Genomic DNA, 25,542 nt, shown 5'->3' on the forward strand with positions numbered 1-25,542 from the left:
AATATGTTTTCTTTAAGAAAGTTTAAAACTGGTTTGTGGTCATTTGTTCGACAAGGCACAGCTTCTACCCATTTGGACACATACTCAACACCAACTAAAATGTACTCATATGCAAAAGATGGTGGGAATGGGCCCATAAAATCGATGCCCCAACAATCGAAAATTTCGATAATAGTAATGGGTTGAAGAGGCATCATTTGCCTACGAGTTAGACTTCCAATACGTTGATATGAATCACATGTCCTGCAGAACTCGTGGGCATCTTTGAACATAGTAGGCCAATAGAAACCACATTGCAAGACCTTTGCAACAATTTTTTTAGAGGCAAAGTGTCCACCGCAAGCATCAGTGTGGCAGAAAGAAAGTACGCTTTATATATCATGATCCGGTATGCATCGTCTAAAGATTTGATCGTTACAATATTTAAATAAATAGGGTTCATTATAGTAATAATTCTTTACTTCGCGCAAGAAAATTTTTCTATCTGTCGACCCCCAATGTTCTGGCATCCGGCTTGTAACAAGAAAATTTACAATATCTGCATACCATGGCATACTAGAAAGTGCAAACAACTGCTCTTCAGGGAATGAGTCCTTGATGGAAAACTGTGGCACTGAATCATGAAAAACTAGCCGTGATAAATGGTCAGCAACCACATTCTCTACTCCCTTTTTATCTTTAATAGTGATATCAAATTCTTGGAGAAGAAGTATCCATCGTATTAAGCGTGGTTTGGCCTCTTTCTTATCCAGCAAATATTTTAACGCTGCATGGTCTGTAAAGATAACAATAGGAGCACCAAGGATATAAGAGCGAAATTTATCTAAGGTAAATACTACTGCAAGCAATTCCTTCTCGGTGGTGGTGTAATTCATTTGAGCATCGTTTAAAGTTTTGCTTGCATAGTAAATGACATATGGCTTATTATCCTTGCGTTGTCTAGGACGGCTCCTATCACATAGTCGCTAGCGTCGCACATAATCTCAAAAGGTAATGACCAATCAGGTGGTCGTACGATGGGTGTAGTGCTAAGTATAGACTTTAACTTTTCGAATGCCTCCTGACAGGTTTCAGTCCAATTGAATGGTGTATCAAGGGACAGGAGGTTACATAATGGTCGAGCTATGACACTAAAGTCCTTGATGAACCTCCTATAAAATCCGGCGTGTCCCAAAAATGATCGAACATCTCTAACCGTCTTGGGTGCAGGTAGCTTAGCAATTAAGTCGATCTTAGCTCTATCTACTTCCATGCCCTTCGATGAAACAATATGTCCTAGGACAATTTCCTTTGGTACCATGAAGTGGCATTTCTCCCAATTCAATATCAAATTCTTTTCTATACATCGAGCTAAGACTGCTTGTAAATGTGACAAGCAATCATCAAATGAGTCACCAAAAACGGAGAAGTCATCCATGAACACTTTCAAAAACTTCTCGTTCATGTCTTCAAAGATGCTGAGCATGCATCTTTGAAACGTTGCAGGTGCATTACACAACCCGAATGGCATTCGTCGAAAAGCAAATGTGCCAAAAGGACAAGTGAAGGTAGTCTTCTCTTGATCTTCTGGTGAAATTTCAATTTGATAATATCCCGAATAGCCATCAAAAAAATAATAGAAATCATGCCCTGCAACTCTCTCCAACACTTGGTCTAGGAAGGGTAGAGAAAAGTGATCCTTTCGTGTGACCAAATTCAGCTTTCGATAGTCAACACACATGCGCCAACTCGTCGGAACACGAGTTGGAACTAGTTCACCTTGTTCATTTTCTACCACCGTCAAATCCGACTTCTTAGGAACGACTTGAGTAGGGCTTACCCACTTGCTGTCGGAAATTGGGTAAATAATACCCACGTCAAGCAACTTGAGGATTTCTGCCTTAACCACATCTCTCATCGTAGGATTCAACCTTCGTTGCATTTGCCTTGTGGTTTTGGCATTGTCCTCCAAATATATCCGGTGCGTACAGATTAAGGGGCTAATCCCCTTCAAGTCTGCAATAGACCACCCTAAGGCTCCTTTATGATTCTTTAGAACACCAACTAATTTTTTTTCCTGAGTATGATCAAGTTCAGACGAGATGAGAAAAAGTGTCATCGGGTCCAAGAAAAGCATACTTAAGTTCCTTTGGTAAGGGTTTCAATTCGAGCTTGGGTGCTTGCTCATGGGATAGTACTATTTTCACCTCTCGAGGCGACAACCTCTCAAATTCTCCTACTTTTGGTCTCCACCCATTGACCATCTTGATATCCAGATTATCCACAATAGGTGTGACTGACAAATCATCATCATCGGTTCCATTAGGACACCAATCAATTAAGCTATCATTGGATGGGTCGTTAATTGCTTTAGCTAACAAATATTCTTCTGCGATGGTTTCAACCCAATCAACCTTCTTACTCTCTTCAGGATCATTGGGTTGTCTGCACACATTAAAAATGTTCAGTTCTAAGGTCATGTTACCAAAAGAAAGCTTCTTGACGCCATTCCTCCAATTAATCAATGCATTAGAAGTTGCAAGGAATGGACGTTCTAAAATGACCGGAATCTGAGACTGTGAGTTCAAAGCCGGATGTGTGTCCAATACAATAAAATCGACAAGAAAGTATAACTTGTCTACTTGGACTAATACATCCTCGATAATCCTCCTTGGAATTTTAACTAATCTGTCAGCTAATTGCAAAGTGATGGAGGTTGGCTTCAACTCACCTAAACCAAGTTGCTCATACACAGAATATGGCAACAAATTCACACTCGCCCCTAAATCTAACAATGCTCGCTCTATCCTAAAGTCACCTATGATGCATGAGATGGTTGAACAACCTGGATCTTTAATAGCACTCACATTTTCAGTTAAAAATGCCTTCTTCTTAACATTTAATCGGCGCTTAACAGTACACAAGTCCTTCAAAAATTTGGCATATGAGGGTACTTGTTTGATTGCATTAAGAAGAGGTATGTTGATCTTTACTTGCTTAAAAAGCTCAAGAATTTCAGAATTAGGTTCGAGCTTTTGCAACGGCTTTAACCGTTGTAGAAAAGGTGGAGGAAAAGGACATTCTACTTTCTCGGTAGAAGTTGGGACCTCAATTTTTTCTTTGTCCCTTTCATCGGCTTTGGGAGCATTAGAATTAGAAGTGACCTGCGGTCTCAATGGGACGGTCTGATTAATGACTTTTCCATTACGCAAACTCATGATGCTCTTTGCATATTCTGTATGCGAACTAGAAGGAGCCGTATTATTACTGCCATGCACTTGTGGGTTAGGTTGGGGTTGAGCTGGAAGCTTACCCTTCTCTTGGGTACTTAGAACGGTAGTCAACATTGACAATTGGTTCCTTATGTCTTCAAAATTTCGAGTATTTTGAGCATTGATATTAGCTTGACCTTGTAGAAAAGTTTGTATGGAGTGCAAGGTATCCTCGATATTTGGCTTTTGAGAGGGTGGTGATGCAAAAGTAGGATGTGCAGGTGGAGGAACTGAATGGTGTGACTGTTGAGGATGATCATTTCTTCACCTAAAATTTGGATGATTCTTCCAACCAGGGTTATAGGTATTTGAGTAGGGATCATTACAAGGCTTTTGGTAGGAGTTCATAGCATTTGCTTGATCGTGCAAGACTTCTTTGAATGCCGGTTTGGTGGGACAATCTGTAGTAGTATGACCCGACATATCGCAGATACCACAACACTCGTTTCTAAGCTCTATAGTCTTGACAGGCTCAACCTTCCTAAGCTCAATTTCTTCTACCTTCCTAGTGAGGGCTGCCATTTTAGCATGAAGATCATCCTCAGTTCTGAGGTTGTAAATGCCTCCCTATGCAGAGCTAGTAGGCTTAGGCAAAGACTTATTGTTTCTATCCCCGTTATCCCAAAGTTGGGCAGTCTCAGCGAGGGAATCCAAATACTCCCACGCCTCATCAGGGTGTTTTTCTAAAAATCTACCATTGCACATGGTCTCTACAAACTGTTTCAACTGTGGAGATAAACCTTCATAAAAGAAGCTAATGGTTCTCCAAGTTTCGAATCCGTGATGAGGGCATGAGAGAAGAAGGTCTTTAAATCTTTTCCAACATTCATAAAATGTTTCATTATCTTTTTGTTAGAAATTGCTGATATGTCTTTTCAAAAAGTTGGTCCTTTGTGTGGGGAAGAACTTCTTTAAAAATTCTCTCTGCATATCTTGCCAAGTTCTTATTGATCTAGGTCGCAAAGAGTTTAGCCATGTTTTGGCCTTATCCTTTAGAGAGAAAGAAAACAATGTCAGCTTGAGGACATCCTCGGTGACGTTTGGCACTCTAAATGTAATGCTCAATTCTTCAAAATCCTTTAAATGAAGATACGGACTCTCGGACTCTAACCCGTGGAACTTGGGCAGCAATTGAATTACCCCGGGTTTGATGTCAAAATGTTCTACATTATCAGAAAAAATTATGCATGAAGGCTGACTAGTCCTAGCCGGTTGTAGGTATTGTCTTAGGGTCATAACATGGGGTTCACATTCTCGATCGTGGTGACTCCCCGCATCTTCATTTAAATCAGCCATCTCACAAGGTGTGAGATATTGCGAAGGAATTTCAGGGGTATGTCCTAAGGGATGATCTAAAGTTGTACGACTTAATCGACCGGTGTCGTCCTTATTCCACTTTAGCATGCAAAATATTTCCCTCTCTCTTTTTTTTTAAAAAAATAAAAATAAATATAAGTACCAACTAAAGATACCCTAAAATGATACCCTAAAACAAAAATCTATTCACAATCAAACATGCAACAAAACATTACACCTCAATTTCTAATGTTTTTCTTAAATTTCTAGACAGCTCCTAACTGGTTTGAAGATGACACCTAAGCCTCCAATCCGGTCTAATGAACCGAGTTGACCAGGTAAGCTCCCAAGTAAGTGGAGGGGTCACGATGCGTTCGCAAAGGTCTCACTTAAAACCCACTTGCCTCGAACAGATGAACTGTCTCCCTTATAGGGACAAAGCTTGCCTAGACATCAACTAAGCCACAGAGCGAAATTCGTGCAACTTTCGGTGGTCTTCGTCCTATTGAGCTCGAATGTCCTTAGGGGCTAACGTCTAGTTGATTTTAGTTAAGCTTAGGATATTTATGCACTGGGGTGATTTTTGGGCTAAGGACGAGTGATGAAATCCCGACCTTATCTTTTTAAATGGGTTCAGCCCTTAGAATATTTTATGCTGATGCCTTATACTATATGCAACAATCAAGAGTTTTTTTTTAATGTTTTATGACATGACATTAAATTTCATTGAATAGGTGATCAAGCAAATTATTTATTTTTTTTTTAATTTTTATGAGTTGAAGTTTGAAATTTGAATTCTGAAATTTGAAATTTAAAATTTTAGGTTTTTCCACTTTTTTTTTCAATTTTCAATTAGCAACAAGGGTTAATGAGATATAATAACAATAAAATTCTGATTCAAAAAAAAATTAAATGCAGAAAATTTAAAACAGAAAGCAGCAAGATTTCGTATTAATCTAATGGTCTTAAAAGTCTCAGAATGTCAATCAGACCGTTCAGATTATTGAACAAGCGTCTTGCACTAGCTGACCAAATTTGAGTCAAATCAGACGGCTCCTTTCTATGATATCAGAGTTTGATGCAAACTATGCAGGGAATTAAAAATAGTAGTAAAGATTTAATTTTTTTTTTTTAAAAAAATACTAACTACTAAGGTAAAAATTAAATCTAAAATTATACTAATAACTCAGCCGTTCCCCGGCAACGGCGCCAAAAACTTGATGCTTTCGAAAATAAAACTGCTCTCCCAAGTGCAGGAGAATCGCACAAGCAGTAAAACTCGGGAGTCTGAGGTCGAATCCTCAGGGAACGGTATATGTATTATTAGTGTAACTTCAGATGTAGTTTTTGGTTGATTTTTTTTTTTGAAATTAAAAGCAGCGAATAATAGGTGAATTAAACAAAGTTCAATAAGATAGAGATGGTTAGGGATCTGGAATCCTCCTTGATAATATTACTCTCAACAAATAAACTCGGTGATTCTCGATCAAGGATCAATTAAATAAAATAGTTCTAATCATGAAATATATCGTTTGAATATATGAACTCAATGTTTAAGCATTCATCGTGTCAATTATGTCTACAACAAATCAAATATCAGAGCAACCCATGCATCAATAAATATAAAACATGATGAATCTATCTAATAAATAAATAAGAGAGAATCGGAACATATAAAAAGATATAACTCAATTAAAACCAAGGTTCAGAGTTTACTTCAAGAGAGTAACAAGTCAAGGATCCTCCCATCATCCTAAACCAAAGGATTTAGCAAGCCATTACAAACACCAACATCTCTCCCTTTCTCACTCTTTTTTTTTTCTTTTTCTTTTCGGAAACAGGGCATCCCCTGTTTCCCTTTCTCTTTTTTTTTTGTTTGAAACCACTGCCGCCCCCCAACGCCTCTCTTCTTCCCCCCTCTTATAACAATCTTCACCGCCTCCCATTCGAGGTGATCATGAGCGTTGCGTTGCTTGATCCGGAAGCTGGGATTACGGGGAAAGAAGATGATGTGGGGTGCTGCTCGCTGGTTTCGCAGGAGAATCAAGAGGAAGAGGATGCGGTGCTTTGGGTGTTTTGGGATGCAGACTGATGCAGAAGGATGGGCTTCGGATGTTTCTGGTGCATTCCATGTGGATGGTCGCCAAGTGTCGCTCTAATATGGTCAGGCCTGGCTGCGGCCCATAATTGTGAGTTTGATAAATGATGGGTTCGACTAGGATATGGCGAGATTGGGTGCGCACAGCTTGGGTTAAGCATCTTCCTGAACCAAACCTGTACCAAATATGCATTTTATCTTTGATTTACGATAAGACTATGCGAAACACAAAATACAATTTAACTCGACGATATTATCATCATCTGTTAACAATAAGACTAATTTAAGTGGTATGTAGATCACACTTTTGTGCTCTCATCAGCTAGCTAGTACTAGTGGACCATGAGCTCACATGTCCTGCCTCACATGTCCTGCCAAATAAAGGAACTATGTCGAGTCACCTGAAAATGCGATGCTATAGAGCAGGTCTCATACATTGCCTTCATCATGAAGGACAACATGCCTTCTAATTCGAGCAAAAACCTCACCACATGTCTGGCTGGAAGAGCCTCTCTCTTCATTTGAAGCGACTGGATGCCCGGACGCCCACCGTGCGTCGGCTGGCATTCGACATCCCTAAAAACAAGATGCACTCCAGCCCCAACCTCCTGCCTACCCCAAAGGAAGGTTCTAAACATTTGCTCTAGTCTCATCAGTGGGGCCTTAGACAAGAGGGTGTTGGTTAGCATGTAGACCAGCATCGAACATAAGACTGCTTTCAGCAAAGTCACTCCATCCATCATTGAGAGTGCCTTGGCCAGCACCCCTCTAATCTCGTTCGGGTGCTCTGCTCCATACTACTACAGTTCGATCCCCACGGATGTCTGCCAGGAATAGGGATAGCCAGGTATCGCCAAACCCCATCCAGCTCACCCACCCCGAGGATCCGCTTTATGCTGGATTTGAGTTAGGGCTTGATCTTGGGGCTGAAACAAATAACGAATTTGGTAAGATTCACTCTCTACCTCGATGTTAGACATTTGTCTTCCATGGTCCTTTGAATCACTAGGGCATTCTTCTTGGTGGCTTGGGCAAGCAACATATATTCATCAGCAAAGAGGAGATGCGAGATCGAATCTACAGTGGAGGTTGGACTGTAGGCATCGAGTGCCTACATCAAGGTAGTCGCCCGGAGGGCTCTATACAGGGCATTAGTGCAGATATTGAAAAGGTAGAAAGATAGTGGGCAACCTTGACACAAGCCGATAGTGGACTTAAAGAAGGGCGTTGGCGAGCCATTCATCAGGGTAGCAAAGATGGCACTTGTATGTAGCTCATAATCCACCTGATTCACCTCTCATGGAAACCAAAACTCTTCAAGAAAAGAATCAGAAGCTGCCAACTCATGCGGTCATAAGCCCTCTCCATGTCAAGCTTGACTGCTATCAAATGCCGGCTCGGAGCTCGATGAAGATCCTATATGAACTCCTGAGTAATGAGAACATTACCAGTGATGATCCGGCCTTCTACAAAGGACCCCTACTCTGGACTAATGCGGCACGGAATGATACCCCGCAGTCTGATGGCGAGGATCTTCGCAATAAATTTATATAAGGTATTGCATAAGCCAATAGGTCTATTATGGCCCGGCTCCATGGCATCTGGTCTCTTCGAAATCAATGTGATGAAAGTCCTCTTTCGGACATTGGGCATCGCCACTGTACCGAAGAATTGTTGGATGGCAGCAATAATCTCAAGTCGAAGGATGGTCTAATGCCTCTGGAAGAAGGAGGAAAAGCTATTTAGGCTAGGAGTCTTGTCCTCTGCCAACGACCACATCGCCTCCTGAACCTCCGTAGCCTCAATCAGAGTGTTAAGAGCAGTGTTCTTAGCGGTCGAAACCCTCTCCATAGGTGGCACCCCCACCATGTGTTTGCTAGTCCCAGTTTGAGTCGTCCATCTAGATTTGAAAAACTGAAGGTGTTCCTAAGTGATCACCCCATCATCCTTATACCACTGCTAGTCTTCAACCTTCTAATTTTGTTCTTGTTCCTCCAAATGATTGTGGATTAGTGAAAGTATCTGGTGTTCCTATCACTCTTTGCAAACCATTGTGCTTTGGACTTCTTCTACCAAAATATCTCTTGCTGGTGCAAGAGAGAGTGGTGCACTACCAGTGTCAATCTGAGCTCATGTAGCTCTTACAAAGAAAGCCCCCACACTTATCCTCCTTAGACTAGAGGTGGAATTTGGAGGCTTCAGTCTCCTCCAGTCTCCTGAAGATGTTACCCACCTCTGCTCTATTCCAGATTTGGAGTCGGCGTTTGGTTAGCTCTAGCTTCCAGGTGACTCGATACATCCCATCCCCATGCATAGCCATCTGCCAGACATCCCACACAATATCCTAGGATGCAAGTAGGAGAGCCATATCTTCTCAAATCATAAGAGAGACTGATAAGGGGTGGGGGAGTCAGTGCTGATCAACACCGAATAGTGATCCGAGGCAATTCAGAGTAAGTGACTCACATAGTAGTCTGGATATCGTTGAATCCATCCTGTCGTCACAATCACCCAATCAATCCTCTCCCAAACTCTTGCTTGGTCCTAGCAATTGTTGCACCAAGTGAATCTTGGTCTAATGAAGCCCAAGTCAACGAGGTTGTTAGCTACAATGAAATCTTGAAACTCTCTGATCTCAACCAAGGAGAAGAAAGGCTTTCCTCCCTTCTTCTCCTGTGGCCTATTAATACAATTGAAATCACCTGCCACAAGGGATGGGAGACTCTGCTGGATCAAGCTAATCACTTGTCACCACAAAACCCGACGCTCTCTATAATAGGTGCTAGCATACACTGCAAACAAAACTCAGGGGGGCCGGTATAATCAAAGATCACTATAATAAGTTGTTGATTACATTTGTGAAAAACATCAAAGTTGGCATACCCCTGACTCCACACCACCACTAAGCCCACTGACATGCCTCTAAATTTAACATCAAAGTGGGAAACACAACTTGGCCTGTTGAAGACTCCTACTCGACAGTCTTGTCTCCACAAATACACACACATCCGAACTATGAAGCTGTACTAATCTTCTGAAGGAGGCTGAAAAAGATGACTTTCTCGCCCCCCTGCAGTTTCAAAACAAGCACTTCATCTAGGCGAAGTAGAGGTTCCCGATGGGCACACGACATTCGCCTCCCGGTCGGACCCTACTCGGATGGGAGTGCTTGAAGCCTCCTCCAAGGGGCACTCTCCCCCACCTTCCCTAGCTAACACCAACTTCAGCTTCTAGACCATGGCCACATGGTTCCCACCAGCTGCCTCCTGCTTAGGTGGTTGTACTAGCAGCCCCCCTTCACCCTCTTCCACAGAGGGCACCAAATTCACTCCAGGCGCTATCGTGCCTACTCCTCACAATCGCCGGTTAGCTGGGTCTACCTCTGCTCTTGATACTGCTCCCAGTGCTGCCACCTCTTCCTTTTGGCCCATTCCACCCCATCGCCAGCTCTCCCCATCTCCATCAGCATGCTTGAGGGGCAGTTCATGCTCGCCACCATTGGATGTCCCCCACTTCCACTGTTGGGTGAAGAGGTCGGTGTCGGGGCCATGCTGCTGCCACTCGCCTTCGAAGACGGAAACATTTGTGGTGGAGAAGCTGTTGGAAATTATATCCTAAATGTCAATCGTCAGCATATTGATGATTGAATTTTGTAAATGAATTGACAAATTAATAAAGTATTATTTGGCATTATTCATCATTTCATCTTCAAATGAACTCTTATATGATGAAGTCCTTAGGACTTATGTTATGATAAAAGAGGATTTATCTTTGAGTCCTTAAACTTGTTCACGACCAAATGATATGTTGTTACTAGGACGACAACATTATCGAGATTAGGTCGTTGTGTGACATATACGTTGGTTGTCCTCTTAACCAAGGAGTGTGGAGATACTGGTATGCCATACAGGTGAAGTGTAGGAGTACATTTCACTGAACGTGACCAATTCCGGAATGCTCTACTGTCGAGAGATGTTTCGAGTGGATATGGGTATAAGTTTGGCCCTCTGACCTGAGACCGCAACCTATGACTAGCAAGCAACTCACTGTACTTTGGTACCGGACTACCTAAATTTTTAATTCAGTAACGGAAGGTCACTGGGTGCAGTCAAGTACTTGCGTAGTCAATTGTGAGTTAAGATGGAATTGACCCCTCCTGAAAATAGGAGATAATGTCTTGTGATTAATTTAGCAAAACCTTGGCCAGGATAATCTCAGTGAGGAGTCACGAGATATCTAAAGTTAATCACATAATGGATGTACTAATTATAGGGTTGACAGTGAGCTCTAAGTCATCCTGGCATTAGGAGTCAAAGGGATTGAATTATACAGTAACCATAGTCCAAGGTTTCAGAATATTTGCTTCGCATATATTCAGCCTATCCGGACGTCGGGTACCATTGCTAGATGGTCACATCGATTAGTATAGGAAGACGTTCCTATACTACCGGCTTAGGTTCGAACCTATGAGGTCACACGCATAGAAGTTTCTAGGTTGATCAAATGGCTGATTGATGATTAAGAATCATTCAGGAATAATTTGGTCAATTCGATTGACAAATTATCCAAAGCAAAAATTGCATTAAAATAATTATTAAATTATTGGAGGACTAATTAGCAATTAGATTGCTAATGAACTCAATTTGATTGAGTAAATTGGGCTTAGGTTGTGCCAAATTGAATAGGATTGAATTTGGGCTGCATCAGGGTTTGACCTAATTAGATTGGGTTCAACCCAAGTAGATTGACCTTGACCCAATTGATGGGACTTGATCCAATTGGATTGGGCTTGATCCAAATCAATTAGAAGACCTTATTTGATGAGGATTATGAGTCCAAATAATCAGAATTGGATAAGGAGAAGAATTCCTAAATTTTAGAAACCCATCCTTATCTTCTTGGAGAAGAATGACACCTTAATTTATCCCCAATATTTTCTACGCCTATCCTCTTTATTTTTGGCCAAAAATTGGCGTGAGAATAGAGGAGGCGTGGGGCTATATTTCCTATAAAAATGGCGCCTTAAATCTTTCTAGAAAGATTTAGATGAATTTCCTAATTTGCAGGGATTGCATGGTGCATGAAATAGGGTGGTCTGCGGCTGAACTTTGGATGCATGAATTCCTATCTTTTAGGGATCCAAAATGTACAAAATTTGGATATGTTTATCTCCTCTTAGCTGCCAAACCACCAGAATTTTTGGGAATTTTATCAGCCAAATTTGTTGGCTAAATTAGGTGTGATACGTGGGGAGATCTTTTGGCTATAAAAGACCCCCATGCCTTGGGTTCAAGACATACCATATTTAAAAGTTTCAAAAAATTCTGAAAAAATTCTCTGAGGGCCTCCATCCCTTCTTCTCCTTCTTCCTCACGTCCATTCTCCATCTCCTTGAAGAACAATCAAAGGTTGAGTATTTAGAAGGAGAAAGCTTCAGCCATTGTATGTGCGTTTCTGCGCGAGCTAGCACTTCCGCAGAAGACGATCTACCTAGGGCTTCGCATGTACTTCTCGTAGAGGCCATTCGTGTGCGTGGCTGCGAAGTCAAGGATCAGATCCATAAGTTTCTTACATCATAAAAGGTATTAATCCTACATCAATATTTTATTTTGGAGTCAGGGTCTAGGTCTGATTCCCCGAGGTTTTACCCTCCTTTGGGGCTCCTCACGGAGTTATCTCCAAAATCCATTCGATGGATATTCGGAGATTAATCGGAATAGAGTTCTTAAGTTTCAGATCTGATAGTTAATCATGCATGAAAGTTTTAGCATAATTGTTTAAACGATTCTGGCATAATCCTATGTGTTCTTAAGGTGCTGATTTCTAAATTTGATCTTGTAAGCATGCATGAATTAAATTGTTTGATTCGATTTTTCCGCTGCATTTTAAAACTTAAAAAGAACTATGTATGGCTTGATCCCCCTTATGAAGGGATACGTAGGCAACCCGATCAGGTTCAGCCATGGTTTAAAAAAAAAAAAAAATCAGCATGCTTAACACCGAAGTTCCTAGGATCCACTTTCAGTGGTATCAGAGCAAAGGTCCAAGAGTTGTGACTGATCTCCGGAAACTCTCACGCGTGATCATGTGACGAAGCGTGGCTCTCCGCCCGGGGGCGTATAGAGATGCGTGCTCTGATAGGTATACATGGGTGTCACCCTATTTTTAATAGGACCGAACCCATGTAGGAGTGGAGACTCCCCCACTTTCAGTGGTATCAGAGCCAGGTTCATGTTTAAACTTTTATATTTTAATTCTTATAATTAAATCTGAAATCATTAACATATTTACATTAGATCTAAAATATTTTTTATGATTGATTTAATTGCTGATTATGCATGATTAAGTAGATCTGAAATTTTGGATGCATATGATACATGTTTGTGTTAGGATTAGTAACATGAATAAATCTGAAATTATAATATTATTTAGATTAGATCTAAATAAAGTTTATGATTTATATGATCTCTGATTTTAATGAACAAATCAGATCTAAAAATAAAAGTGAAAAAAAACAAATACATAAGATGTATGTTGTTTGTATTAATTCATGTTGTTATGTATATGTGATGCATGAACATTAAATATAATGACTTAAACATGAATTAAATCTGATTACATGTGATTAATTACAAAAACTCAGATCTGAAAAAATGTTTTAAGAACTGAAAGATTGTAATTAATATGTAATTAAAAAGAAATATGCAATGATCAAAACTTTCATAAGTCTAAACTTAATTGAGAATTAAGTGTTATGAAATAGAATTGTAACTCAATTAATTGACATTGCATAATTCTTTGGGCATATGGGTTAGCTTGAATCAAGTTCCTAGGATTGGGTTAGACCTAAGGTTAGAATCATACATGGACAAATAGAATTAGTTGATCAAATCTAATTAAGTAGTAACTAGATTAGGTCAAGAAAATTCTAGGTCAATTTACAATAGTTGTAGATGGATCAAGTCTAGGTCTTTGATTAGACCAAGATGGAACTTGATTTAGGCTCAGAGGTGTAGCCCGAGTCATTTGAGTAATCAAATCAAAATTGATTAACTAGTCGGTGTCTAAGGTAAGTTTGGCAGTTTTGACCGGTGATTTTTAATTGGGAGCTACTCGCACTGATTCGTCTTTGTCGAGTTAATGGCATATCCCTTCCACCGATCTCACTTACCTGGCCGACATGGTCAATCACATTTTGATTGGATCACTTAATGATTCAAGTTAGCCCATGCCTATAAGAAAAATCAGTTTGACTGATTTAGATGCCTCCTTAACCAGTTTGAGTCTAATCTGATTTGGTGAAGTGAGTGGGAGAAATTAGACTAACCGGATCTTCTTATCTATCCTAATTAAGAAATCCTCTAAAATTATTAGGTCCTTAAAATGAAATGGTTATGGAGATAACTAGGTCATAGCCTCCCATTAAGTTGGGTGATAATGTGTCCAATGTTTTGATAATTATTGGAGGCGCCACACGCCTGGTACTTATCAAGCATTGAAATTGTCATTCAATATATGATGAGTTAAGTGTACCTTCAATAGGCGGTCAGATGAGCCGAGCCACACTCGGGCTTGGTCGTCTATTAGTTGATTAGACTTAACCCTATCATTTAATGGTTGGACCTGACTAGGGTATTCGGTGGAGGCGCCACACGCCTGCCGAAGAAACTAGGGCAAAATTATCACTAGAAGTTGCTTGGTGAAGCAACTGGTTTAGAACCTACCAATAGGTGCATATGGGTTAGCCGAGCCACACTCGGGCCTATATGCGATCTATTGGGTTCTAGTGCCCACTAAAGAATTAAGAGTAATTTTTCGAATTGGAGGTAGAGGCTACCAATTTGTTTAAAATAGTGGGAGTACCTTTAGACTAAAGTCCAAATCTAATGTGTTTAGTCAATTTATATACTAATAGCTAAATTTTCTTTTATACAGAAATGGCCACTAATTTGTCACTTCGCTCATTATTGGATAATGACAAGTTGACTGGTCCCAACTTCAATAATTGGTATAGGAAACTGAAAATTGTGCTAGAGCATGAATGGATCCTTTATGTGATAACAGATCCGGCATCTAAGCAGCCTGTTGCTAATGCACGGGGTACAGTCAGAGACACTTATCAGAAGTGGCTCAGTGATCATATCACTGTCTGTTGCATTATACTCGCTGCAATGAATGATGAGTTTAGTAGGCATTTTGAGACTGCGCAGCCGGAAGACATCATTCAAGTGTTGAATGAATCTTTCGGTATTCCTGATGATGTTGAAAGGCACAAGACTAGTTATGCTATTTTCAGCGCACGTATGAAGGATAGTGCTTCGGTGACCGATCATGTATTGTAAATGATTGAGTTAATCGAGCGCCTAGGCATTTTCGGATCTCTCCTACATGATCAATTGGGGAAGGATGCTATACTGAATTCTCTTTCTGGTTCGTACTGCCCATTTCTCACCAACTTTCGTATGATGAAACTGGTAGTAAATTATCACCAATTGTTGGATTTACTACAAACTTTTGAGAAGGATCACCAACTCCTAAAAGGGTCGGTGAATTTAGTGGGAGGTTCGTCCAGGGGTCGTGGTACCTTTAAGAAAGGAAAGAAGAAAAATAAGAATCAAAAGAAAAAGGTGCAACGTGCTAAGCCAAGTCAGACCAAAAAGATTAAGGCTGACCACAATCTGGCAGAATGCTTCTATTGTAAGAAGCAGGGGCATTAGAAGAGGAATTATCCTCAGTACCTTGCCTCACTTGATCCAAATAGGCCAAGCAAGAGAAAAGGGCAATCAGTTGCTGATCAAGGTATTTATATAATAACACCTTGTAATTTCTCTATATGTGATAATTCGACCTAGGTATTAGATACTGGAAGTCCATTTAATATACGCAATTCGTTGCAAGGACTTCAGGTCAATGAGAGATTTGAAAACAGCAAGAGATTCCTAAATGTTGGAGATGGAAGATCTGTTCCAGCTCCAGCTTTAGGAAATCTCAAACTTGTTTTCAATTCTCATGTAGTTGTCTTGAGTGATTGTCACTATTGTCCTACGTTCTTATTGAATGTAATTTCCGTAGGCCTTTTGGCCATGAACGGTTATGAAATTTCAATAAAGAAATGTTCTTGTGATATCATTATGAATGGTGTTACTGTAATGAATGGACGATTGAGCAATGGCATCTACTTGTTATCACAACCTGTTAATGTAATGTACACGTCAAGTAAGCACCCTAGAATAGATAATGTCATGGATGTCTACCTTTGGCATCATAGGCTAGGTCATATTAACAAGAACAGGATGAACAGGTTAAGTAAAGAGGGAATCCTCAGTGTTAATGATTGTGAATCATTGATAACCTGTGAGTCATGTCTTCTTGGTAAGATGACCAAATCACCTTTTACCGGAAAAGGTGAACGAGCCAATGATTTATTGACCCTTGTACATTCTGATGTATGTGGGCCAATAAGCACAGATGCTAGAGGTGGGTATTCATATTTCATTACGTTTACAGATGACCTTTCTAGGTATGGTTTTGTCTATTTAATGAGACATAAATCTGAATCATTTGAAATGTTCAAATTATATCGTAATAAAGTAGAAAAACAAACTAGAAAGAGATTTAAAACTCTTCGATCAGATCGAGGAGGTGAATACCTCACCAGTGAGTTTTTGACATATCTAGGAGAAAATGAGATTCTTTCTCAATGGACTCCTCCTGGTACACCACAGTATAACGGTATATCAGAAAGAAGAAATCGAACTCTATTAGACATGGTTCGATCTATGATGGGGTTTGCGAGTCTGCCCATATCCTTTTGGGGATATGCACTTGAGTCAGTCTGCTATATTCTAAATAAGGTTCCAAGTAAGTCTGTAAATAAAACACCACATGAGATGTGGACTGGACGTAAGCCAATGCTCTCTCACCTTAGGGTTTGGGAGTGTCCGGCATATGTTAAACGTTTCAAAACAGACAAATTTGAACCTAAGTCTGACAGATGTTTCTTTGTTGGTTATCCTAAAGAAACTAAAGGATATTACTTCTACTTTGCTGAAGAACAAAAGTTGTTCGTAAGCAATAGAGCTGTTTTCTTAGAGAAAGAATTCCTTAGTGAAGGAACTAAAAGCTCTAATGTTGAGCTTAGGGAAGTTCAACATGTAGAAGATCCGACACCATCTACTGAACTAGTTGAGTCGGATTTGATTAGATCAGATCCAGAACCCATATTAGATGCACAATTAAGGCGATCAGATAGAGTACCACGTCAGCCGGACAGATACTACGGTTTTTTGATCCGAAACGGGGATCCTATCGAACTTGATGAAAATGATGAGGATCCGATCACATATATGGATGCAATGCAGAGGTATGACTCTGATAAATGGCTTGGAGCCATGGAATCTGAAATGGAATCCATGAAGGTCAATGATGTATGGACATTAGTTGACCTACCCGAAGGGATTAAACCCATAGGGTGTAAGGGGATATTCAAAAGGAAACGGGGTGCAGACGGAAAGGTAGAGACCTATAAAGCCCGTCTGGTTGCCAAGGGATATCGTCAACGTTATGGTATTGACTATGACGAGACATTTTCTCCTGTGGCAATGCTCAAGTCCATTCGGATTGTGCTTGCGATAGCAGCACATTTAGACTATGAAATCTGGCAAATGGATGTAAAGACCGCATTTCTAAATGGTGATTTAGAAGAGACGGTATATATGATACAATCTGAAGGTTTTACATCTACAGATGAGTCTAAGGTGTGCAAGCTACAAAGGTCCATTTATGGATTAAAGCAAGCTTCACGGAGTTAGAATATACGTTTTGATAAGGTAATCAAAACATATGGCTTCATTAAGAATGAAGAGGAACCTAAAGCACATTAGCGGACTAAGCATATTCTGCGACGCTATCACCTGGTTCGAGAGATTATAGAACGAGGTGATATTGATCTTCAGAAGATTGACACAAAAGAAAATCTGGCTGACCCATTTACCAAAGTCCTCGGCATCAAAGAGTTCAACGAACACAAGTCGAAGATTGGTATTAGATACTGTGCCGATTGGCTTTAGGCTAAGTGGGAGTTGTTGGGAATTGTATCCTAAATGTCAATCGTCAGCATATTGATGATTGAATTTTGTAAATGAATTGATAAATTAATAAAGTATTATTTGGCATTATTCATCATTTCATCTTCAAATGAACTCTTATATGATGAAGTCCTTAGGACTTATGTTATGATAAAGGAGGATTTATCTTTGAGTCCTTAAACTTGTTCGCGACCAAATGATATGTTGTTACTAGGACGACAACATTATCGAGATTAGGTCGTTGTGTGACATATACGTTGGTTGTCCTCTTAACTAAAGAGTGTGGAGACACTGGTATGCCATACAGGTGAAGTGTAGGAGTACATTTCACTGAACGTGACCAATTCCGGAATGCTCTACTGTCGAGAGATGTTTCGAGTAGATATGTGTATAAGTTTGGCCCTCTGACCTGAGATCGCAACCTGTGACTAGCAAGCAACTCACTGTACTTTGGTACCGGACTACCTGAATTTCAAATTCAGTGACAGAAGGTCACTGGGTGCAGTCAAGTACTTGCGTAGTCAGTTGTGAGTTAAGATGGAATTGACCCCTCCTGAAAATAGGAGATAATGTCTTGTGATTAATTTAGCAAAACCTTGGCCAGGGTAATCTCAGTGAGGAGTCACGGGATATCTAAAGTTAATCACATAATGGATGTACTAATTATAGGATTGACAGTGAGCTCTAAGTCATCCTGGCATTAGGAGTCAAAGGGATTGAATTATACAGTAACCATAGTCCAAGGTTTCAGAATATTTGCTTCGCATATATTCAGCCTATCCGGACGTCGGGTACCATTGCTAGATGGTCACATCGATTAGTATAGGAAGACGTTCCTATACTACCGGCTTAGGTTCGAACCTATGAGGTCACACGCATAGAAGTTTCTAGGTTGATCAAATGGCTGATTGATGATTAAGAATCATTCAGGGGTAATTTGGTCAATTCGATTGACAAATTATCCAAAGCAAAAGTTGCATTAAAATAATTATTAAATTATTGGAGGACTAATTAGCAATTAGTTTGCTAATGAACTCAATTTGATTGAGTAAATTGGGCTTAGGTTGAGCTAAATTGAATAGGATTTAATTTGGGCTGCATCAGGGTTTGACCTAATTGGATTGGGTTCAACCCAAGTAGATTGAGCTTGACCCAATTGATGGGACTTGACCCAATTGGATTGGGCTTGATCCAAATCAATTAGAAGACCTTATTTGATGAGGATTATGAGTTCAAATAATCAGAATTGGATAAGGAGAAGAATCCCTAAATTTTAGGAACCCATCCTTATCTTCTTAGAGAAGAATGGCATCTTAATTTATCCCCAATATTTTCTACGCCTATCCTCTTTATTTTTGGCCAAAAATTGGCGTGAGAAGAGAGGAGGCGTGGCGCTATATTTTCTATAAAAATGGGGCCTTAAATCTTTCTAGAAAGATTTAGATGAATTTCCTAATTTGTAGGGATTGCATGGTGCATGAAATAGGGTGGTCTGCGGCTGAACTTTGGACGCATGAATTCCTATCTTTTAGGGATCCAAAATGCCAAACCACCAGAATTTTTTGGATATGTTTATCTCCTCTTAGCCGCCAAACCACCAGAATTTTTTGGGAATTTTATCAGCCAAATTTGTTGGCTAAATTAGGTGTGATACGTGGGGGGATCTTTTGGCTATAAAAGACCCCCATGCCTTGGGTTCAAGACATACCATATTTAGAGGTTTCAAAAAATTCTGAAAAACTTTTCTGAGGGCCTCCATCCCTTCTTCTCCTTCTTCCTCACATCCATCCTCCATCTCCTTGAAGAACAATCAAAGGTTGAGTGTTTAGAAGGAGAAAGTTCAGCCATTGCTGCGTTCCTGCGCGAGCTAGCACTCCTGCGGAAGACGATCTACCTAGGGCTTCGCGTGTACTTCTCGTAGAGGCCATTCGTGTGCGTGGCTGCGAAGTCAAGGATCAGATCCATAAGTTTCTTCCATCATAAAAGGTATTAATCCTACATCAATATTTTATTTTGGAGTCAGGGTCTAGGTCTGATTCCCCGAGGTTTTACCCTTCTTTGGGGCTCCTCACGGAGTTATCTCCAGAATCCATTCGATGGATATTCGGAGATTAATCGGAATAGAGTTCTTAAGTTTCAGATCTGATAGTTAATCATGCATGAAAGTTTTAGCATAATTGTTTAAACGATTCCGGCATAATCCTGTGTTCTTAAGGTGCTAATTTCTAGATTTGATCTTGTAAGCATGCATGAATTAAATTGTTTGATTCGATTTTTCTACTGCGTTTTAAAACTTAAAAAGAACTACGTATGGCTTGATCTCCCTTATGAAGGGGTACGTAGGCAACCCGATCAGGTTCAGCCATGGTTTAAAAAAAAAAAAAATCAGCATGCTTAACACCGAAGTTCCTAGGATCCACTTTCAGAAGCTATCACTGGGGAAGATGCCGAACCATCCCCTTCCCCTTCTGATCCAGTTGTCCGTTGCAAAATAGGAGGGCTTCTGGCCCATTTGAGTAGCCTTGAGCCGGACCCAACTTTAGTCAAGATGGAATCCAGTGGCCCAAAGACACTGTCCCAACCCACTAGGCCATTTTTCGAGCCCTAGTCCAGCCCATGTCATAGCTCAGGGTTGGGTTCCAACCTGACACTAAGTTGACTTGCCTCACCCCGGTCTGCGGCGTGTCATGAATGGTGTATCCTTTTCTGGGTGATTGGCACCGTGCCAGCTTGGCTAGTATTTGCCAGCTGCTGGAATCCGGTGGGGACCCCGATGAGCTTGGTCAGTTCCGAGGTAGACTCGAGGGGTGAACCAGCCATCTTGCTCAAACTTACCCTAGTTTTGGGAGCCCTAGGTTGCCAGATTCTCGCCATGGAAAGCCAAGGCCCAAACATCGGTCATCGGTCTGAGGTAGGTTGCTTTGCAACTGTCGGGCTTGAGGTCTCTCGAGTGGTTTCCACCACCATCGGCATTAGGTGCTCCCTCCGAAACTCACCCCCCCATCGACTCTGGCACCGGCATGAGGGATTTGGACTCTTGGTCCTGGTGGCCGATTATCCTATAGAGAAAGCAGAAGTTAGAGATATTTATATAGACAAAGCTTTGTTAGAAGGTCCTAGCTTGTCCTCAAATGAAGATCACTAGCATCAAGGGCTTTGCGGTGTCAATCTCAAGCATGATTTAGGAATAGCCCACCTTCTAGAATTGGTCCATGAACCCGTCTAGAGCTAGTGGCCACTCGGCCACTGTCGTGATGTCGAGGATGGACTCCTTTTCCTAGTATTCTAGAGGAAGATTCGGCAGCCAAAACCACACCACCGCCTTTTTGACCAGGGACAAAGTCCGACGTCCATGGTTTCATCACCAGTACCTGCCCGACAACTAGCCATAGGCCATGAGCAGTCGCCGAATTTCGGTCTTCCTCATCCCTAAACCAAAGAGCTATGTTGTCTTCAGCCATGGGGAAGACCTCCACCTCGTAGTCCAGCTTCAATCATGTCTTTATATCCTGAGTCACCCAGTCGACCAGTACCCGTTGGCCAAGATTTCGAGTGATTAGAGCTATAGACTCCCATGCCTGCCTGAACGCCTCCACCCTTTTCTCTAGCAGCTCCAAAACTCTCGTAAAGTACTGCTAAAGGTTGCCAAGTTCCTCCACAAAGATCTTGTGATTGATCCACTGAGGTTGCTTAAAGGATCCTGCATGATGTTCACCCATGTTGTGCTAGTCTTAGTCCTCCTTGATGGAGGGCGGTCCTCATTGCCGAACGACCCTCTCGACTGGTTGGCACCATAATCAGCCATGATTGAAGCCCACCTTATGTTCGGTAGAATGATACAATCACCGCATGTAGGGCTACAAATGGGTCGGATTGACCCGTGACCCGACCCGACCCTTATAAGACCTGACCCGTCCCGAATTTTAGGATCCGTGGAGCTGGGTCGGGTCCTAAATTTGGACCCACTGTATTTTTTGGATCGGGTCGGGTCCACCCAATTTTGACTCGAATCCGGACCCGACCCGACCCATTTTTTTGGATCAGTTTTTTACTATTACATAGTGAAATTTTGAGTATAAAGATACATAGATCTGGACCTGACCCGAATGACCCATCGGGTCAAAATTTGTAGGCATGGACTCGACCCGATTTTCAACCGAATCGGGTTCGGGTCCAAAATTAGGACCCGAAAAAGAAACCGAGTCAGATCAGGGTCGCTCAAGGGCCGACCCGACCTGACCCATTTGCAACTCTAACCGCATGAAACTCAAAGCGCCTCACCCAGTTGAAAATGCTATTGTTAAACCTCCATCTTTTTCAGTAAGCAGAAAATGTGGAACTTTAAACTTTGTTAACACAATGGTACTCACATAGTTCAGATATCTAATGTCTTGAAAGTAATTCTTTCTGACTAGTAAATCGTTATTCCCTTTCTCTAGATAATTTATTAGATTGTATTGGCCATTATATTAATCCTATGAAAGTTCTGAATTTAGATCCAGTTGTTTTTGCATAATTTTGAGCAAAACAATGGCAAGCCACTCAGGGGCGGCCCAATACATTTGGGGGCCTAAGGCAAATCCAATAAATGAGGCCTTTTTTTTAATAATAATTTTTTTAATAAATATAAAATACTTAAAAAATGATATGAAAATAGATAGCTATTAAGTACACTATTTCAACGAAGATGCATGAATCTAACAAAAATAGACAAGAAATCTTTTTAATTTAATATAATTCTTCAATGGGAGCACAGAAAAATAATTACCCGAAAAGAAGGGCAATGAAACTGATTAAATAACTGAGATAATGCTTGACAATACTGTTTACCCCGTCAAGCAAGAGCAGAATACGAAAAGGTCATCCCATGGCACTTCATGGCCAAGGTAAAAAAAAGAATTTGTCCAAAAAGGGGCCTCCCTATAAAAGAAAGTAGGGGCATTATGGAAAATTCACTCCATCTAATTAATAAAAGTCCCATCCCACCATCTCCCCTTCAAGTGAGTACCCAAGCAGCGACTGCAACATCACACAGCAGCCATTGAACCCCCTCCCTCCTTTTCTCTCTGTACCACCCAAGAGGGAAGAGGGAAGAAGAAACCGAGAGGAGAAAATTAAAAGAATCTCCACCCTCCAAGAAGTCCATTTCCAATCCCCCTTTCTTCCTGATGGCCCGGCTGGGTCAGGAGTAATGTGAGGGAAGGAAAACCAAGACCAAAACCAAAAAAGAGAAGGGATGAAAAATGAGAGTGGCTTCAGGCGTGTATCAAGCCAACCAAATCCCTTTCTTCCTAATGGCCCACTGCCCAGGCCAGCGCCCAGCTACGACTCTAGCTATTGGAGACGGATGGAAAAGGCAGAAGGCTACAGATTAAATAAAAAAAAAAACTATGCAGTGGGGATCGTGGGATGGGGGCCTTCCGTGGGTCGGGGGCCTTAGGTGACCGCCTAAGTCGCCTAAGGCCCGAACCGGCCTTGAAGCCACTAATTGTTTCATCAAAAGAGACGACATGAGCATCTTTGCATAATTTTGAAAGTGTAAGTTATTTTAATACATAATGGAAGCGGCTACTGTGCTCGATAATTGTAATCTGGTCAAACAATTTAATATTTGATTTAAACAATGACTTGATGGATCTGTCACCTTCCTGCAATCGCTAGATAGATTGAATTACTAAAACTTGGAATCCGATCTGGTCATTACAACCCACGGAGTAACTAAAGAGATGGCACCAAACCATCAAAGTAAAAGAAACACGACCATACAAAGCATATCACAGATAAGTCTCGAGCTAAAACAAAGCACGACCGAAAGGAGAACTTGACCAATAATTGAGAGAGCAACAGAAATGGTGAAGACACCAAGGTAAGCATAAGAACAAATTCAGACCATTGCATCAACATTCCTAAGGTAAATTGCAGATTGGAGTCCAACTCCTCAAAAGGTTAAACTGCAAAAATACAACCCCTCCGAACTACCACTGCTTCTGTCCAAACTCAAATCAGTTGTCATTTTATGCTGAATTCAAACTGATAATAAAATGTTGAAATTAATTCTTAAACAATGTTATTCAATATGTTAGTTATTCCTTTATTTTTGCACCAAACCATCAAAGTAAAAGAAACACGGCCATACAAAACTTATCACAGATAAGTCTCCAGCTATAAATAGCACGACCGAAAGGAGAACTTGACCAATTGAGAGAGAGCAACAGAAATGGTGAAGACATCAAGGTAAGCATCAGAACAAATTCAGACCATTGCGTCAACATCCCTGAGGTAAATTGCAGATTGGAGTCCAACTCCCCAAAAGGTTAAACTGCAAAAATACAACCCCTCCGAACTACCACTGCTTCTTTCCAATCTGAAATCAGTTGTCGTTTTATGCTGAATTCAAACTGATAATAAAATGTTGAAATTAATTCTTAATCAATGTTATTCAATATGTTAGTTATTCCTTTATTTTGGACAAGTATACTTCCAAGGCTACCTATCTGTTCTCTTTGTCGTTTCTAACAAATTTACAAACCCTCGTCTTCCCCATTTCAACAAAAAAAAAGAAATCCTATAAAAAATAAAAAAAAGAAAAAAAATCTCATCTTTCTCATTTGATGTGAGGATCCTTGCGATGTGTGTTTAGTCTCACTGGTTATTCGCCGAAAAAATTTTGGGTACTTATACAGAACTAAAGAATCTCAAAAAATACCTTCTGACTAATCTTTTTTGGTGAGGTCCTAAATTGTTATAAATAGTATCAGGTGAACTTGGCCCACAGTCTATGTGGACTAGCGGACATTGCAGCACGAGTTTATAAAAATTGACTGCTGGTCAATTGTGGTGCTTGTGATTAGATTTGAATTGATTTGAACCTTTAGCTTGACGAGGATGTCAGGACTTGAATGAGGGGAGTATGTGAGGATCCGTGTGAGCCTATATTTAGTTTCATATCAGTTATTTGCCGAGGAGATCTTCGGTACATATATAGGAATAAAAAACTCAAAAAAATACCTTCCGACTATACTTTTTGGGGGAGATCCTGAATTGTTACATATGAATTCCCTCATTTCTTCTTGTAAATATCTTGACTTAAAGCAATAACCATCCACAAGTTTTCTACATCACAAGGAGAACGCAATCAGTCTACGAGAATTTATTTCCACCGGATATTATAGAGAAAGGGAGTACATTGGCAGCCTAGAACAAACAACGAGTACGTCAATGCCACAGAATAAAAAACAGTGATACATTGCCACCACAACAGCAGCAGCAACAACAACACTGACGCATCCTGGAACATAAGAACAAACACGAACAACTCAAAGCAGAAATCCCTAACTTCAGATCCCATAAGCATATTCACTAGAACACCCACAACTCATAACCAAATACAATGCCACCACAACAGCAGCAGCAACAACAACGCTGACGCATTCTGGAACATAAGAACAAACATGAACAACTCAAAGCAGAAATCCCTAACTTCAGATCCCATAAGCATATTCACTAGAACACCCACAACCCATAACGAAATACATTGCCACCACAACAGTAGCAGCAACAGCAACACTGACGGATTCTAGAACATAAGAACAAACACGAATAACTCAAAGCAGAAATCCCTAACTTCAGATCCCATAAGCATATTCACTAGAACACCCACAACTCATAACCAAAAGAGAACAAGGCAAACTAGGAACCAATTACAGGTGCAGATTCAAATCTAAACCCAGGGGGTTGTCCTCCACCGCACTGTCCCGAGCTCTATTGGCCTCCGCTGGCTGCAAATAAACTGGTACACAGTTTCTACTCC

The 25,542-nt window shown here is 40.7% G+C and overlaps 1 non-coding gene across 1 annotated transcript; it reads left to right on the forward strand.

Annotated features, from left to right (window-relative positions):
• Positions 1–4,026: 4,026 nt before the first annotated feature.
• Positions 4,027–4,135, forward strand: LOC149768273 (small nucleolar RNA R71). The gene has a single exon (XR_016399703.1). It is a non-coding gene; the product is annotated as a small nucleolar RNA R71 (small nucleolar RNA).
• The last annotated feature ends 21,407 nt before the right edge of the window (positions 4,136–25,542 follow it).

This window comes from Phoenix dactylifera, chromosome 2 (assembly GCF_051530095.1).
Source record: "Phoenix dactylifera cultivar Ajwa chromosome 2, Ajwa_hap1_PhDact_Kaust_v1.1, whole genome shotgun sequence".
Classification (NCBI taxonomy): domain Eukaryota; kingdom Viridiplantae; phylum Streptophyta; class Magnoliopsida; order Arecales; family Arecaceae; genus Phoenix; species Phoenix dactylifera.